Source organism: Globicephala melas, chromosome 1 (assembly GCF_963455315.2).
Source record: "Globicephala melas chromosome 1, mGloMel1.2, whole genome shotgun sequence".
Taxonomy (NCBI): Eukaryota; Metazoa; Chordata; class Mammalia; order Artiodactyla; family Delphinidae; genus Globicephala; species Globicephala melas.
In genome coordinates, this window is record NC_083314.1 from 30,695,016 (window position 1) to 30,713,526 (window position 18,511).

Consider the following 18,511-nt stretch of genomic DNA (forward strand, 5'->3'; position numbering starts at 1 on the left):
AGGTAACACCCTCAGTTTTTTACACGGTAGGCAGTAGAGGGAAAGAGTCCATTTGCCCAGTCAGATGACACCTAAAGGATAAAATTCTATCTTTTCTCTCCAACCCACAAGGATGAATGCCAAAAATACATCACTTATATCTGCTTTAGCTAACATAGGATAGGTCTGGAACAGACCTATGCTCCCAGTAAGTCTCATGAAATGCTGTTTCATTAAGGGGAGACTTTACTTGCTAAGATTGGAATCAAAACAGGGTGGTGGATGAAAAACTGCCCAAGGATATAAGCTCATGCAAGGAAGCAGGAGAGAGAATGGGTATCCGAAGATGTGCGCTCTGAGCCAACACTAATTCCACAGCATCAGGTTGTAATTCAAGGAGCCCAACTGCTGGGGTTTTTTTCCCCTTCTTTTTTCCCCCAAAGAGGGACAAGCATACCGACAAAGGAAGAGCATTAGTCACCACAGATAAATTCCTTTTTAGAGGTGATCTCGCAAATGATTTGGCTCAATGTAGACTATGATTTGGCTCCAAAAACCATAAGCTAGGGCATTTCATTCCAGGTCCCTCCTCAAATATCCATGATGGGTAAAACTTTGGCATCAGTAGGGCTTGAAATCTCCCCAGGTGATTATAATATGCAACCAGGGCTGAGAAACTGGAGATGTAGAGAGAATTTAAATTGAACTTTAGTTAAACAGTAAAACAAGCTCCGACTCTACTGGCTGGAGCTAGACAAGGGATATGGATTTAGTGGGATGAGAAGATAAAGAACACCAGGGAGTAAATCAGATGCTTTACACCTGTGCTTAGCTAATTGCTACTCAGATAATTCAGACAATCTTACAGCACCTGAACCCTGAAAGTCCTTAGTTCTGTTTTAAAAAAAAGTAACTCTTCAAGTAACTGAACTCTGAGAATAATGTAAATCATAAAGAAAAAGAAGAAATCTTATTTTTGAATTAGTTCATTTCATATATACTATTTCACTTTCATGGTATTAACTAGTTATCTTTCTTTTCATTTTATGTTTGAGGAAAGTAAGGCTTTAAAAATCTCAGTAATTTTCTCAAGGTCACTTGTTAAGGGTGTGGGAGGCAGCATAATGGCTCCTAAAAATGCCTTCACCCTAATCCCTAGAACCTATTAATATCTTACCTTACATGGTAAAGAGGACTTTGCAGATATGACTGAAGTTATAGACCTTGAGATAGAAAGATTATCCTGGATTACCTCATGGAACAAATCTAATTGCATGAGTCCTTAAAAGCAGAAAACCATTCCCAACTGTAGAAAGAGAAAGAGAGAGATGTCCTAATAGAAGCAGAATCAGAGAGATGCAGCATTTTGGGTTTTGTAGGTGGAGAAAGGGGACTCTGAGTCAAGGACTACAAGTGACCGCTGGAAGCAGATAAAGTCCAGGGAACAGAAACACCCATAAGAGCCTCCAGAAAAGAATGTAGCTCTGCCAACACTTCTTTTTTCTTTTTTAACCATCTTTATTGGAGTATAATTGCCTTACAATGGTGTGTTAGTTTCTGCTTCATAACAAAGTGAATCAGCTATACATATACATATATCCCCATATCTCCTCCCTCTTGCATCTCCCTACCACCCTCCCTTCCCTATCCCACCCCTCTAGGTGGACACAAAGCACAGAGCTGATCTCCCTGTGCTTTGTGGCTGCTTCTCACTAGCTATCTATTTTACATTTGGTAGTGTATATATGTCCATGCCACTCTCTCACTTCATCCCAGATTACCCTTCCCCCTCCCTGTGTCCTCAAGTCCACTCTCTATGGCTGTGTCTTTATTCCTGCCCTGCCCCTAGGTTCTTCATAACCAATTTTTCTTTTTTTTTTAGATTCCATATATATGTGTTAGCATACGGTATTTGTTTTTCTTTTTCTGACTTACTTCACTCTGTATGACAGTCTCTAGGTCAATCCACCTCACTACAAATAACTCAATTTCATTTCTTTTTATGGCTGAGTAATATTCCTTTGTATATATGTGCCACATCTTTATCCATTCATCTGTCGATCCTGCCAACACTTTTACTTTACTCAATTGAGACCAATGTCAGACTTGTAATAAATTTACATTGTTTTGAGTCACTAAATTTGGGGTAATTTGTATGAAAGCCATAAAAAAAATACAGAGGTCCTACAAGAGCCAGGCTATATATTTATACTTAAGTATTTCTGAAATGAATTTAACCTTGTGATTGACAGCAGCAGCAGTAGCTTCCAAGGGATCCCACCACACACTGGAGGCAAAAGCAGCCTAATACAAAGCAGTGACAGCAGCAGGTCACTGCCCCACACTTGGGGTAGAGGGGGACTTGATCTACTATAGCAGCAGCATAGCCTGAATGGGAACCCATCCTCCTGTGGCACTAGTCCCATCAACATTAGTCTAATCTGGTAGCATCTGCTGTGCCAACAGGCCCAAAATATACAAACCCTCCAACTCAGTAGCATTAAGTGAGCCAGGCTCAGTGTTTCCTGAAACTCATATCCAATGGCACTGGAAATCCAAGGTATCACCTACTGTTATGAAAACATAAACAATAACAGAAGACTGGGAACTTCAGAAAGAAAAGGGGAACAATGGGATGGGTGAAAACAAATGGGGTAAATACAAGAGACTATCATTAGCCTCATGAGTTTCTTAAATTCTCTATGATTGTCAAAGCAAAAATGATGACACCACCTGATGTGGTTCTCAATGTAGAGAAAGGAAATACTACAAAAAATCATACTTTAAAACTGGGAAATATTAAGAGACCTAAATGGAAGTAAAATTTTGAAACTTCACTTGAAGTAATAAAACACTGATTCCAGTAGGCTATGATAAGTTACATACATATAGTGTAATGCCAAAAGCAACCACTAAGAAAACTATACAAACAGTATACACAAATGATTCTAAATAAATTAAATTAAAATGGACTTATTAAAAAATGTTTAAGTAAAACCCACAAGAAGGCAAAATAAGAGAAACACAGGATTGAGAAACTAAGGTAAAAGACAAAACAAAAAATAACATGGTAGACCAAATCTTTGACATGGCAATAATTACATTTACTGTAAATGATCTAAATAACCAAGTCAAAGGCAGAGATTGGAAGAGTAGATTAAAAAATCGCAAGCATGGTCCAACTATATACTGTCTATAAGAAGCTTACTTTAAACATCATGATATAGGTAGTTCAACGTAAAAGGATGAAAATGATATATCATGTGAACATTAATCAGAAAAAGCAGGAATGGCTATATTAACATCAGATAAAGTAGAATTCAGAGCAAAGGAAATAATTAGGGGCAAAGAGGGTCATTACATAAAGATAACAGGAATAATCCACCTAGATGACCTAGTGATAGTAAATGTGTGTGCACCAAACAACAGAACTTCAAAATACATGAAGCAAACACTGAAAAAGGTTAAAGGAGAAAGTTTTAAATCCACAATTATTATTTGAGACTTCAACACAGCAATTTATAGAACTACCAGAGAGAAAAATCAGCAAGGATATGGAAGAACTGAAAACAGCATCAATCAGCAGGATATAACTGACATTTAAAGAACACCCTCAATAAGAACAGAATACATATTCAAGTGTCCATGGAACATTCACTCATATACCATATACTGGGCGATAAAAAAACATTAGCAGATTTAAAAGAATTAAAATCATAGAGAGTATGTTCTGTAGCCATAATGGAATCAGACTAGAAATCAATAAGAGAAAGACAATAGGAAAATCTTCAATCACATGAAAACTAAACATCACAATTCCAAATAACTCATGGGTAAAAAAGACAGCATCAAGGAAAAATTTTTAAATGCATATAATAAAAGAAAATGGAGATATAACAGATCAAAGTTTGCGGAATGAAGTGAAAGCAATGCTGAAAGGGAAGTTCATAGCACTAAATTGGGAAAGAAAATAATTCAAAGCAATAATCTAATTTTCTATATTAAAATAGTAAAAAAGGAAGAGGGAAAAACACTAAACAAGCAGAAAGAAGGAAATAATAAAGATGAAACAGAAATCCATGAAACTGAAAACAGGAAAATGGGGGGGAATCAATGAAACAAAAGGCTGGTTCTTTGAAATAAACAATCTAATCAATAAAGATCTAGCAAGACTGATAAAGATAAAAAGAGAGATGGTACAAATCACAGATATCAGAAATGCAACCAGGGATACCATGACATATCCTGCAGGTTAATGAGGGACAAGTTATTATGAACAAGTCTACACTACAAATTCAAAAATGTAGATGAAATGGGCCAATGCTTCTACACCCAAAACTACCAAAACTCAGCCAAGATGAAATAGATAATCTCAATTTTCCTGTAACCATTAGAAACACGGATTTTTCATTTAAAAACTCCCAAAAGAAATATTCAGGCTTAGATGTTTCACTTTTACCCAAGACTTAAAGAATTAACACCAACTTTACATGATTTGATAAAAAACAGAAGTAGAGGGAACAGTTCCTAATTAATTTTATGAAGCCAGTATTACCTTGATACCAAAACCAGACAGGGATAGTATAGAAAGAAGAAAACTACAGACCAATATTTTTTATGAAATTGGCTGTAAAAATCCTCAGCCAAATATTAGCAAATTAAATCCAGAAATATATAAAAAGAATAGTATACCATGACCAAGTGGTATTTATTCCAGTTATGCAAAGTTGGTTAAATATTTGAAAATTAAACAATGTAATCCACCATATCTAATAGATTAAGGGGGAAAAGTCATGTGATCCTATCCATTAATGCAGAGAAAGCATTTGACCAAATCCAATCCCATTCATGATTTAAAAAAAAGAAGAAAAAAAACTTCAAGCAAACTAGGAATAGAAAAGGAACATACTGAAACTCATAAAGATGATCTACAAACAACCTATACCGACATTATATTTAACTGTGAAAGACTGGATGCTTTCTCTGTAAGATCAGAAACAAGGCACCGATATCTGCTCTCACCACTTTTATTAAATATATTACTGGAGGTTCTAGTAAGAAAATAAAGCAAAAATAAATAAATACATAAATTTAAAAGTTAAAGTTTTAAAAAGTTTATTTAAAAGATAAAAGGACTATTCCTACTATGTTGAATAGGAAGGAACATATCCTACTGAATGTTGAATAGTAATATATCCTATTATATTGCATAAGGAGAAGTAAAGTTGTATCTGAAGATGAGATGATAATCTAAATGGAGAAAATACCAAGGAATTCACAAAAAGCTTGAGAAATAATATTAGTTTGTAAATGATTTAGAGTACAAGATCACCACAATTTTATCAAATTATATATTAATAACAAATGTGTAGAAGCTTAAATAAAAATATGTGATGCCATTTACAACTGACTTAAATAAATACTTAAATATAAGCCCAATAAGACATTTATAGGACCTCTATACTGAAAATTACAAAATGCTGATGAAGAAAAATTAAAAAGTCCCAAACAAATAGGGAGACATACCTTGTTTATGGATTAGAAAACACAACATAATAAAGATGTCAATTCTCCCCAAGACAAGAAGCTTAACACAATTACTCTTAAAATGCCCTCAAGGTTTTTGTGGATATAGACAAGCTTATTCTAAGATTTATGTGGTAAGAAGAGGCTGAAGAATAGCTAAAATAATTTGTAAAGGAAGATTAAAATGGGAGGAATTAATCTACCCAATTTCAAGATTTTGCAGTAATGATGGAGGGTAGATACATAGATCAATGGAATGGAATAGAGAACCCAGAAATAGACTGACATAAATACATTTAACTTGTTTTTGACAGCAGTGCAAAAGCTATCAAGGAAGAACAGACTTTTCAAAAAATGGTACTGAAACAGTTGGACATCCCTCGACAAAAACAAACAAAAAATGAACCTTAACCTCCACACCTTACACAAAAATTAAATCAAAGTGGATCATAATCTTAAATATAAAAGCAGGACATTTTTAGAAAAACAAATAGGAGAAAATGTTTGGCATCTAGAACTAGGGGAATAATTCTTAGACTTGACACCAAAAGTATGATCAATAAAAGCAAAAACTGATAAATTGGATCTCATCAAAATGAGTTAAAAATGCTTCATAGAAGATCCTTTTAAGTGGATGAAAACTCAAATTACACAGTGAGAAAACATATTTGAAAATCCCATATGAGACAAATGACTTGTATCTATAATATACAAAGAACTCTCCAAACAACTTAAAAAAATCCAACTAGAAAATAGGCAGAAGACAGGAACAGACATTTCATGGAAAAGAATATACACATGGCAAAGAAGCACATGAAAAGATGCTCAATATCATTAGCCATTAGGGAAATGCAAATTAAGACCATAATGAGATGTCAGAGAACAACTAAAATTAAAGTATAGTGACAACATCAAATGCTGGTGAGTACGTAGAAAAATTATATCACATCACTGGTGGGAAAATAAAATGGTTTAGTCACTCTGAGAAACAGCTTGACAGTCTCTTTTAATCCTAAAAGTAGATTCACCCTACAATGCAGTAATTGTACTCTTGAGCATTTATCCAAAAGAAACAAAAACTTAATTAAGTTCCCACAGAAACTTACACATAAATGTTCATAGCAGTTTTATTTATAATAGCCAAAAACTGGCAATTACCCAAATGTCTTTCAGTGGATGAATGTTGAAACAAATTGTGATAAAATCTTATGATAGAATACTACCAAGCAACAAAAAGGAACAAATTATTAATATATGCAAAAATTGAAATGAACTTCAGGGGAATGATGCCGAGGGAAAAATTTTGAAAAGCCAATCTCCGAAGATTAAGTAATTCATGATTATGTTTACATATTATTCTTAAAATAACAAAACTGTGGAGATGGAGAACAGATTAGAAGTTGCCAAGGGTTAGAGTGGGGGTAGAAGGTACAGCGGGGGAACTCTGTGAGGTTTTTGTGGTCCCAGTAAAAATAATACAGCAATCTTGGTTTTAATCCCTAAAGATTTTTAAAAGCAATTCCTAATAAGAGGTGTCCAGATATTTAGCAATGGCAGCAGATTAGAGGTATAGCTCCCCAACATGACGACCTCAAAAGAGATCATACTAATTCAATGCATATGTTAATTTCAAAAAAAAAGGCCAGTCACAATATTTAAATGGTATATATCTTAACGATATTATTCTAAGTATCCAGCTATACCAGATGGACTAGCAAGATTTTCTGTACCTTCAACCTTATTTAAGACAGTTAATCTTATAATAAGACAGTTAAAAAAAGAAAAAGAAAAAGAAACAAACCTCAACTACAGTTGGATATTCTCATAGGAAGATGAGGTGAAAATATGTAGCAGCGGTTCAAAAGCTTAAGCAGTGGCACCTAAATTTGGTTGCGCATTAGAATCATCTGAAGCACTTTTAAAAAACCCTCACACTGACGGTTGGTCATCCTAGACCAATAAAATCATTTTAAATCTCCTCAGACGATGCCAATGTCTAGCCAGAACTGAGAACCAGTGGACTAAGCAGAAGGGGATGTTTCTACAAAGATCTCTTAACAATAAGTCCTTTCACCCAATCAGATTTACCTCCCCGCAAAGGGCTAAAGAACGCTAGATGTTGTCCATACTTGCTTAGCTTTAATTAGCACTTGTGACTTGCCCAAAACCTAGATCATGTTTCCCCTACATTTCATGTTATTCCCTAAGTTTTTCAAACCCAGGGCTAAGGGGTTTGCCAGGATGAGATTTTAAGTGCTCACACAGGGGAAGTCCCTGGCAAACCAGGACAGCGGTCACTCTACACTGAAATGTAAAGCATCCTAAATAACCCTGCCACTGCTCCCAGATCCTAGGCTGTGCCAACCAGTGGAGAAAAGGCATTCTCCATTACTACCACGGCAAATGCTGCTGTACTTGCCTTGGCTGGTCCCTATCTTTTCCAGGCGCCACTCCCCTTCACCTGCTGGTGGATGCTTTGGCCAGCTGACAATGCAGATATTTTCAAACTTTAAGGTGAATAAAAATCATCTGGAGGGCCTGTTATAACAGAGATCACTGAGCCCCACCAGAGTTGCTGATTCCATAGGGCTGGGACAGGGCCCTAAAACTTGAATATCTGACACATTATCAGGGGATGCTGGTAAAGCTGGTCAGGTTGTTACCGAATACAGGTTCATGTGTCTGAAGCACAGTGAGGCCAAACAAACCTAAAGGTTGGAGTCTGGAGCAGAGAAAGGTTTATTGCAGGATCGAGCAAGGAGAGGGGTGGCCCATGTTCCAAAACACCCTGAAATCTCCAAAGGATTTCAGCAAAGCATTTTTAAAGGCCAGGTGAGGGAGGGGCGTCCCAGGGAATGTGATCAGCTCATGCACAATCCTCTGATTGGTTGATGTTGAGGCCACAGGGCAGGTAACATTATCCATCCTTAGGTGCCAGAAGGTCTGGGCGCTATGTGCTCACGATCATCAAGGAGTTAATTTCTTCCATTGGGTGGTGGTTTTTAGCATCTTAAAACTCAAGAAACATGCCTGAGATACTATTATCTGAGTACTTCAGAGAGGAACTACAGCAGAGGATATGGGCGATGGGTCTGTCCTAGGAAGGCCCCATAGGGTTCTGCTTGGTTACAAGGTGACCATACTTTGAGAACCACTGCTCTAGTGGCTTGGAATGTTAAGAAAGTAATGGAAGAATCCCTTCCCAGGTCTAGATTCTAGTATCGCCAGCTATTTTGGTGGGGGGAAGGGTAAGTTTTGTCCTTGCTTGGACTTCTTGTTCATTTATATCAAAGCCTATTTGAGGCAGTGCGCTCAGCAGTCCTGCAGTTCTGTCTTTTGCTTCAACAGTGTTTGGAATGAACAGACCCAGGGACACTCCTTGCTCCAGCCCCCGACCACCCTCCAACCTTTCTTCCTGTCGCAACCTTTGGAATCAGCCACTCAGCTATCCTCAGCCTCCAGGACAGGCCAACACCGGTTTTTGAGCTTAGTTCCTTATCACTGATCAACCACGAGTTCCCAGGTTCTTCAGAATTATTCCATCGAGGTGGAGGCCGCCGTCCACCGCCTGTTTAACATGCATCTGGGGACACTTACCTCTCTCTGAGCTTCTATTTCGACAGCAACAATGGAACTCTGGACAGTGTGGGCCACATTTTTCGCCAACTGGCTGAGGAGAAGTGTGAGGGCGCCCAGCGTCTCTTGAAAATGCAAAACCAGTGCTGTGGCCGCGCCCTCTTCCAGGATGCGCGGAAGCCTTCTCAAGATGAGTGGGGTAAAACCCAGGACGCTGTGGAAGCCGCCATTCTTAGGGAGAAAGACCTAAACCAGGCACTATCGGGTCTGCGCACCCTGGGTTCCGCCCGCGGAGACTCCCACCTCTGTGACTTCCTGGAGAGCCACTTCCTGGAGGAGCAGGTGAAACTCATCAAGAAGATGGGTGACCACCTGACCAACCTCTGCAGGCTGGCTGGTCCGCAGGCTGTGCTGGGCGAGTATCTCTTTGAAAGGCTCACCCTCGAGCACAAACAGGAGTCTCTGAAGTCCAGCGGCCTCTGAGGAGCCCCTCTGGCGTCAGAGCTTCTGCTTGATGCCCCGCTCTGCAGCCACTAGGCAGCTTTGTAACTGCCCTGGAACCCTCTCCCAAGCCTTGGACCAAATGGAAACAATAACGCTTTTTGCAGAAGAAAAACAAAAAGCCTATTTGAAACACAAACAGAATAAAGAGAAAAAAATATATATATATGTATATATATACATATATATATATACATGTTCTTTTAACATATGAATCGCCCCACTTTATCTGTGTGAAATAAGTTTGTTTCCGTTATTGGGCTGGTTCTCAAGTTTTTCTGCTCGTTTGAATTACCTAAAGAGCTTTTAAGAGCAACATTGTTGTCTGGGTCCCAGCCCCAGAGATTTTGATTCAGTAGGTCTAGGGAGGAGCCTGGGCACGGGGAGGTCTCAGAGTTCCCCAGGTGATTCTAATGTGCAGCAACTCTGTGAACCACCTCTTGGCTTCAATCCAGCTAGTGATGAGATATTAAATCTAAGACACATGGACTAGTGCGTGAGCTCTGTTGCTAGGTGTATTCCATTTTCTTCCTCCTGGAAGATTCGTGCCAGGGAAAATGACTGATAGTTGTGTTACTTCTCTGAAATGGATTGAAATTTCCAATTAGTGTGAACAGGGGAGGGTGAATAGGTGAATGCAATAAGGTGTATCATTTACGTATTGCCCTATGTGTATGGCTAGAAGCTTTTGCAACTGAGGTCTGCCCTACTTTTCATGCTAATGGTAATGCTTGTCCTCCTAATGCAGCTGTAAACTTTATAAGCCCATAGGCAGACAGCATCACAAAATATTTACCCCTCCCCACTGGCCCACTGTCAAGCTTCACTCCCCTTCCCCAATACACAAATGTACATCAATGTGCTTGAGACCAATGTCAACATATTGACCTTCTTCTACTTTGCAGCTTCCCTCTTATCAGGAGATGTCAGCATTTAGCGCAAGGACCAATGCTTGCCTCTTGGTGAGTAATGTAGACAATGCCTCCAAGAGACAAACAGCCCTTAGGGAGGGGGAAAAAGTCTTTCAAAAAGGTTGACGCCCAGAGGAGGCATTTTCAGTCATCTCAGCTTAGAGGTCAAATATCCAAAATTAAAAAGGTTAAAAAAAAGAAGAAGAAAGCAAGGAAGAAAAGAAGGAAACAATTTTCTTATCTCATAGTAATAAGGCAGTTTTCCTTAGAAAAAAATGACTTAAGCCTTAAATTCTCTTTCCTAATCAAAATGTGCTTTTCCGTCTTTAGACTATTGCTCTTATATCCTGTATTATTCATGACGTTTAATTCTTGAAATAGCACATGGCTGAAAACAGAAGCTAACCTCTTGTCCACTATGAATTAAATCTTCTTTTCCTAGGACCTGTCTACAATGTACAATTTGGGGTTTGCCAACATAATTATTTTCTCTGAAATAAGTTACAGCATTTTGCCTTTTCAATATATAGTTATACAGTATATTGTTAACACAACATAGTTAATATAGTCAATATAGTAAATACAACTATAACACACATGATATGATGCCACTTTGGTGATTTTCTTCATCCATGTAATTCTGAAATTTGACAGTATAGTTTTCATATTCTAATGAGCTGAGTATTACCTTTGCAAGGATAGAAAAATAAAATACATAATATTCTTGTGTGGTTTGCCCCTGGGGTGGATTACCATAATGGGGGGATATTTGAGCCTTTCCCCAAGTCATTAAAAAACCTCCACCGAGCAGCCCCTTGTCCTCTCCAGGGAGTGGGGGGAAAGGATCTTTAATCATAATAATCCTGGGGGGAGAAATCTCAGAAATAAGACATCTGCTTCTGTGCCTTGTTGTTTTGCAGAATAGCAATGATTGCTTTAGCAGCTTCTATTGCCCCGTGTGTACAAAAAATTGAATGAACGCATAAAAGAAGGATAAACCCACCCAGCTTAACAAATCCACTCTCTCACCTGCTGTGCCCTGAAACATGAAAGAAAGAATCACGGGATCATAAGGATTAATAAAATAACAGTCTCTCTTAACAATATTGACAGGAGGTATAAGGATAATTTGTCTGATGTGGGACCAACAGCTTAACTGCTTAATTCTTTTTTTTTTAAGGGCAATTCATTCATTTATTGTTTAAAGATTGCAAGACAACATTTTAATTTCTGTAGCACAATTTAAATGTTTTACTTCTTTGATAAAGCAGGGTATAATAGAAAAAACAATTAGTTTCCAGTAATATCTATATCTCTATTCAGAATTAAGTCTTCCACAGACATGTAACCTGGAAACAAAAGCCTGTTACAATAAGCAAAGCTTCAACAGAGCTGCTACTTTTTGGGCCAGGGAAAGGTTCATCCCTATAGGAGGAGGATGTGCTATGTAAAATGGCTGCAAGGTCACAGCCTTGAGGGCGCTGGAAGTCTATTATCCTATTCCACATTAAGTAGTTTGGTGAACTTCAAACGTCCGTTCATCTGCAACCAAGCTGGCAAACTTTAACTGATATTTCAAGCAGGTAAAAAATAAATTAAAAGAAATCCTTACACTGATGTTCCTTGATTTACACTGTTAAATGGTTCATTAACATGTAATTCTGGCTAAGAATTACATTTGAGACTCCTTGCTCAGATTTTGGTTAACAGTACAAATCTTTCAGAAATTCAAGTTCTTATTAATCAATAATTTGTCAGCTAGGATACATTCAGGCATCAGCTGCAACTACAGAATAGGTGCACTGCCTCAGCGCTTTGGAAAGACATAATCTAGAACACTACTAGCAGACAATATATCTGTTACTAGACAGCATATGTGCAGTACAGCAAGACAAAAACATATATTCATGTGTGCTGCAGACCAGCCGGAGAAACAGGATTTCACCGCCCAGGGTCAGAAGGGAAGGGGTAAGGAACTGAAGTAGCACCGATGAATGGGGTCAGAAGGACCAAGACAACTGATGGTTGCAAGGCAAATTTTATTATGCTACAGTGGCAGATTATATAGACTAGAAAAAGGAAGGTTGCCAGATGGTGGTTTACATTATCTACAGACTGTCTCGGCTCAAGGTTAACTTCCCTGGGAGGAAACCCATAAGCCCAGAATCATCAAAAATAACCTGCATGTGCAGGGGGGAGACAGCTTTGCTTGTCTCATTTTACATTCTTTCTGATTTCTGGGCCCTGGTGATTTATCTCCCATGGAATGGAACAAGGAGGGGAACAAGTAGGGACAGTCCCTTCGAGCAGCGGCCTCATGCCTGGCATGTCCGTAGCCTGCTCTCAAGGCTGACTGCTTCCCACACATATGTTGCCTTGTTTAAGCCTCAAGCCCTCGATCCTTTGCTGAAATACAATAATTTCATTCCTATGGTTTTCAATACCAGAAACTCAACTTCCAGGAGGGCTAAAGTCTAATTTGTACTCCAAACCAAGTAGCAGTGCAGTTCGCTACTACTGAGGCTGAATCCATAAAGACTTCAAGACCACGTCCAGAAGACAAGTTATTATATATAACACCCTAGAAGGTCTGAAACATAATTATCATATACATAGCTGGTCCTTCAGAGCTTTTTACCTATAGCATGTTTTTTGATGAATTTTATTTAATGTACTGGAGATAACTGTGACTTACTGATCAAATATTTGAATACTTATACTTACCTGGGATTTTATTTCTGCTGAAAGAAAAAGGAAGAACAGGACTCACTTAAAAAAAAAACTTTAGAAATGAAAGTAAAAATCTTACCCCACACTATCACTTTTGGAAGCAGCATAGAGGGGCAGTCAACGGTAAAACACTGGTGAAATAGGTCAAAACTCTAGGCCAAAAATCCATTATTATTATCATCAGTGACAGTACCACAACTGTGCCCTTCGTAATTAATAATCACTCCTAAGAATCTTCATTTGGCACCAGATGATGTGTTTAAGAGAAACAGTCTGGGAGGTTTTGAATCAGACTTGGTTTTTTGTTAGCCAAGTTACAGGAGAATTTTTAAAGTGGGGGGAAGGGAAGAAGCAAATGGACCAGGAAAAGAATTTAAGCCATCATCTATAAACCAACAAAGCAATAATAGTTCCAAACATTATGTCAGACACTAAAATGACTGATATAGCCTCAAGTGGTTTATAAAACCTATAAAAAGACTACACCAGCAAAGTCCCCATTTATCTGTAGAGTTCAGAAACTAAAACAGGGAATATTTTAGCTTGAAACCTTATCTCAAGAGAATCATATACACTTCACATGAATAAAAATACCTGAAACCAAACGTTTTAAAAAGCTCCAATACCCAAAATATAAAGAAAAATATTAATTCAGAAGACTCAATCAATCCATCACAGAACGGCTGGGCAATCTCTATCTCCCTTCCACACTAACCATCCATCCCATGGAAGACCAAGGGAGATCAGACCTTCCAGACTTACCTTCCAGACCTTCCAGACACCTGGCTGCTGCAAAATTCTATGGAGACTCCTTGTGGAACAGCAGTTTCCCATCTCTTGTGTCTCTCCCTATCATGATCATGCAGGAAGCAAGTCTGGCTGTGCTATTTCTTATCATTGTCTGTCACCCATCTGCAGCATGGTATTGTACAGATAGGGAAAAAGTAGTTCCCTTTCCCCCAGAAGGTTGAGGCTCAGGTACAGGGGTAATTCTCCTGTGCACACAGTCATTATTTAGGCCGACTCAGTGACTTCAACAGGCTTAATCATGTGATCAGGTTTGTTGCCAGCTGCATAATGCTCCCACATCTGTAGATAGAGCCGCTCTAGGTCTATTGTGTATTGTTTGGTGTTGAACAGAGGGCTAGATGTTCTCTGCTTCCAGACTTTGCCACGAATTTTCTTCAGGTATTCTAGATCAGTTCCCAGTTTCACAGCTATGTCTTCATATTCTTGTCTATTTTTAGCAATAAGCTCAAGACAGCCTAAACAAGTGAGCTGGGAAGCTGCAACTCGGGAAGCAAGAGTCTCTCCTGGCATAGTCACCATGGGTGTCCCTGACCAAAGGACATCCATCCCTGTGGTGTGTCCATTACAGAGTGGAGTGTCCAAGCAGACATCAGCCAGCTGGCCTCTCCGAACATGTTCCCCTTTAGGAGCAACAGGTGAAAAAATGATACGGTTCTGGGGAAGGCCCATATTTTGTGCATACTGTTGAATATTAGGTTCTCCTACTGCTGGAAAACGCAACAGCCACAGTACACTATTGGGAACACGCTTCAGAATATTTGCCCACATCTGCAAAGTAGATGGGTCAATTTTATATAACTGATTGAAGTTACAGTACACAATGGCATCTTCCGGTAACCCGTACTGAGAACGTGTGGTTACAATAATGGTACAGGGAACCTCCTCTCCAGTGGCAGCCTTAATGTTGATCTGGGTAGTTGCCAGTCCATTGCTAAGACTGAATCCATTAATTGTTATCTGAATTTGTCCTCTGTTAATCATTTCAATAACTGCCTCTGCAATAGTATTCATAGGAATGACAGGCATATTAAGAGCTGTATTACTGCTGTCTGCATTGTCTCCTCCATCAGGACATTTCATCTTGACAATTTGCACATCTGGGAGACTATCAAGAAATGCTTTGAGGTCGATGCCATTCAGCACAATCCGATTGTCATAAATGTGCCCATTGGACTTAAAATCGATGACTGCTTTCTTCTTCAGGTGAGGGAACATATTAGCATGATCACCAATAAAGAAAGTATGGGGCATATAAGCCAGTTTCTCAGAATACTGCTCAGCAACTTCAGCAGGTGAAGTTTCCTGATCAGTGATGATATAATCCATGAAAAGCATGCCACTGGTCCCAGGGTAGCCCAGCCACATTGCCTGAATAGGAGCTGGCCTGAGAGCAAAGAGTTCATTTCGAGCACCCCTGGTATAACCATTCATATTTACAAGGATGTGTATACCATCTTGATGGATGCGATCAGCTGCTTTCCCATTGCATGGAATCTGAGAAAGATCAATGAAATGATGGGCTTCTGCCATCACCTTCGCTCGGAAGTTTGTGCCATCATCTGGGCTCAGGGCATAACAGAATACCTCAAATTTATCAGGATTGTGCATGCCTGGAATAGACTGCATAAGATGAGAAGTAGGATGATTCCCAAAGTCAGAACTCATGTATCCTACACGCAGTCGACCATCACTGAGCTTCAAGTCTTTTGGATGTTCATACGGTGGTTTATGAAGGACATTGATCTCATCCAAGCAGAGGTTCCCATGGCTCTCAGCAATAGCCTTCCTGAAGCCATGAGAAAGAGGATACAGCATACTATGATGAGGCTGCACAGAAGGCAACCTATTCTTCTCCAGCTGGTCAGCCACAATGCTGACCAACTTCTTCATTCGCTCATCATAGTCTGTCCAATCACAGACAATCTGCAGGCAATGAGCCAAATCACAATAAGCGTCGGGAAAATCAGGTTCAAGCTTCAGAGCAGTGTGATAAGAAGCAATTGCCTCTGGAATATTCCCTGAATACTTGTGAATGGAAGCCAGATTGCTGTGGGCATCTGCAAATGCAGGGTTAATCTGAATGGCACGAGTATAACACTGCAAGGCTCCCTGAACATCTTGCATCTCCTTTAGAGTGTTTCCCACGTTACAGTAGGCATCAGCAAAGGTAGGACTGATTCGAACAGCCTCCTTATAATGCATCAGAGCTTCCTGCAGTTTTCCCTGCTTCTGCAATACACTTGCTAAATTTGAATGGGCAACAGCAAACTCTGGGAAGACTTCTAATGCTTTACAATACAAACGAACTGCCTCTTCAATGTTTCCCTGGTCTCCTTTGATATTGGCTAGGTTATTCAGAGAGTCTGCATGGGTGGGACACAGCCGCAGAGCTGTATTATAACAATCTTCTGTTTCGGCAACACTGCCCTTCTCTTCCAGAGCGTTCGCTAGGTTGCAGTAAGCATCAGGGAAATGTGGTTGCAATTCAATAGCTCGCCTGTAGGTGTCTATTGCCAGATCTATCAGGCCTATGCTCATAGTATACACAAGCCAGGTTGGCATGTACCACTGCATGATTTGGGCTCAAGCTTAGGGCACAAAGGTAAGCTGCCACAGCTCTGTGAAAAATCCGTGCCTCTTTCAAGACATTTCCTAAGTTGATATAAGCATCCAGAAAATTGGGGTCAAGGGTGACAGCCTTTTCAAAGTGATGAATTGCAAGGCAAATCTCCCCTTGTGCATTGAAAACACAGCCAAGATTACTCCAAGCTACTGCAAAGTTCGGTTGCATCTCCATTGCTTTCAAATAACATGCCTTGGCTCCTTCCAAGCGACCCAGGGCTTTGAGCAGGTTCCCCAGGTCACTGCGAACACAGTACAAATCAGGATTGCACTGAATAGCAGAGACGTAAGCTTGTACTGCCCCTTCCATGTCGCCTGCTGCTACCAAAGCAGCTGCCAGGTTAATATAACCACTGATGAAATCTGGTTTGAGATGCAATGCATGCCGGTAATGCTCAGTTGCTTCCTGCAACTGCCCTCTTTCCTTGTACACATTCCCCAAATTCGAATAGGCTTCTGCCAGAAGAGGGTTCTGTTTAATTGCCAGAATACTAAAGTGGGCAGATCTGTCCAGCCTTCGACACTGGAAGTGTAGAGATGAAAGTAATAAAAGTACTCCAGTATTGTCTGGCTCTTGTCTCCACAGCTGCATGCAGTGTCTCTCAGCTGCCTCAAAATCTCCTGCCTGATATTCTCGATGTGCCAACTCAGCTAACCCTTGGAAGGAAAGCATACGTTTCGTTGGTTCTGTGCTGTCGGCCACATTGCCCACAGAAGACGCCATCTGGAGCTTCTGGAGAGAGTGAGAAAAGGGGGTAATTGAGTCCCCCTGCCGCCACTACTGGCAAGAATGTTTCTAGAGGTAGGAAATATGAGGGCAGCAGACGTACCACTGCTTTGGCAGGCTTAAGCAGCGGCAACAGTTACAGGCACCGAAACTTAGGAACTCTGGTTGGCCATCTACCTCTCATGCTCTTGAAATCTTAATTCTTAACCCTGCCCTCTTCCACCATTTTTCTCCTAATCAGGGAATAAAAATTACCTATACACTTGCCTTAGAAGAAATCAAAAGTCAGTAGTCCAAACACTTTTTAAAATTTTGTTTTCTGTCCAGTTGGAAAGGAAATACATGATTGACTTTACTTCATCATTCATATAGTCAATGTGGAAAACATTAGGGCTGTGAATTTCAATACAGTAAGATCAGAAAATTTTAAATTGGCCTTCCCAAACCACTAATAAGTAACCGATGTTGTATATAATGCTAAAATCTTAGAGACTGAGTTTGATATTTTAAAAGTTCTGAAAGGATTAGCTAATTTCTCCTCATCATATTTCTCATGCCTCAAACCTGAGTATTACTTTTTTTAAAATAAATTTATTTATCTTTATTTATTTATTTTTATTTTGGCTGCGTTGGGTCTTCAATGCTGCGTGCAGACTTTCTCTAGTTGCGGCGAGCGGGGGCTACTATGTTGCGGTGCCCGGGCTTCTCATCACAGCAGCTTCTATTGTTGTTCCACAACTCTATGGGTTCCTTTTTAGGTCCTATGAAGAACCCTAGAAATTAGTTCATGGAATTATAGGTTTTTGCAAAATTGTCAAAAGTGAGATATTTCAACTTCCATCAGGTAAGACCAGCATCTCTTTCTTTGCCAATTTTCCTTCTATCATATTCCGCTATGTTGGATCATACTGGAATGACCACAGGCTTTTTTGAAATCTGGCTAAGGAGGTTTTATTTTTTCTGTGGTACGCGGGCCTCTCACTGTTGTGGCCTCTCCCGTTGTGGAGCGCAGGCTCTGGACGCACAGGCTCAGCGGCCGTGGCTCACGGGGCTAGCCGCTCCACGGCATGTGGGATCTTCCCGGACCGGGACATGAACCTGTGTCCCCTGCGTCGGCAGGTGGACTCTC

The 18,511-nt window shown here is 39.7% G+C and overlaps 2 pseudogenes; one reads left to right on the forward strand and one right to left on the reverse strand.

Moving 5' to 3' along the window:
- The window catches only part of LOC132593339 (UDP-N-acetylglucosamine--peptide N-acetylglucosaminyltransferase 110 kDa subunit pseudogene), a 41,670-nt pseudogene extending 24,291 nt beyond the window's left edge, over positions 1-17,379 (reverse strand).
- On the forward strand, positions 9,011-9,564 carry LOC132598285 (ferritin light chain pseudogene; annotated as a pseudogene).
- Positions 17,380-18,511: the final 1,132 nt, after the last annotated feature.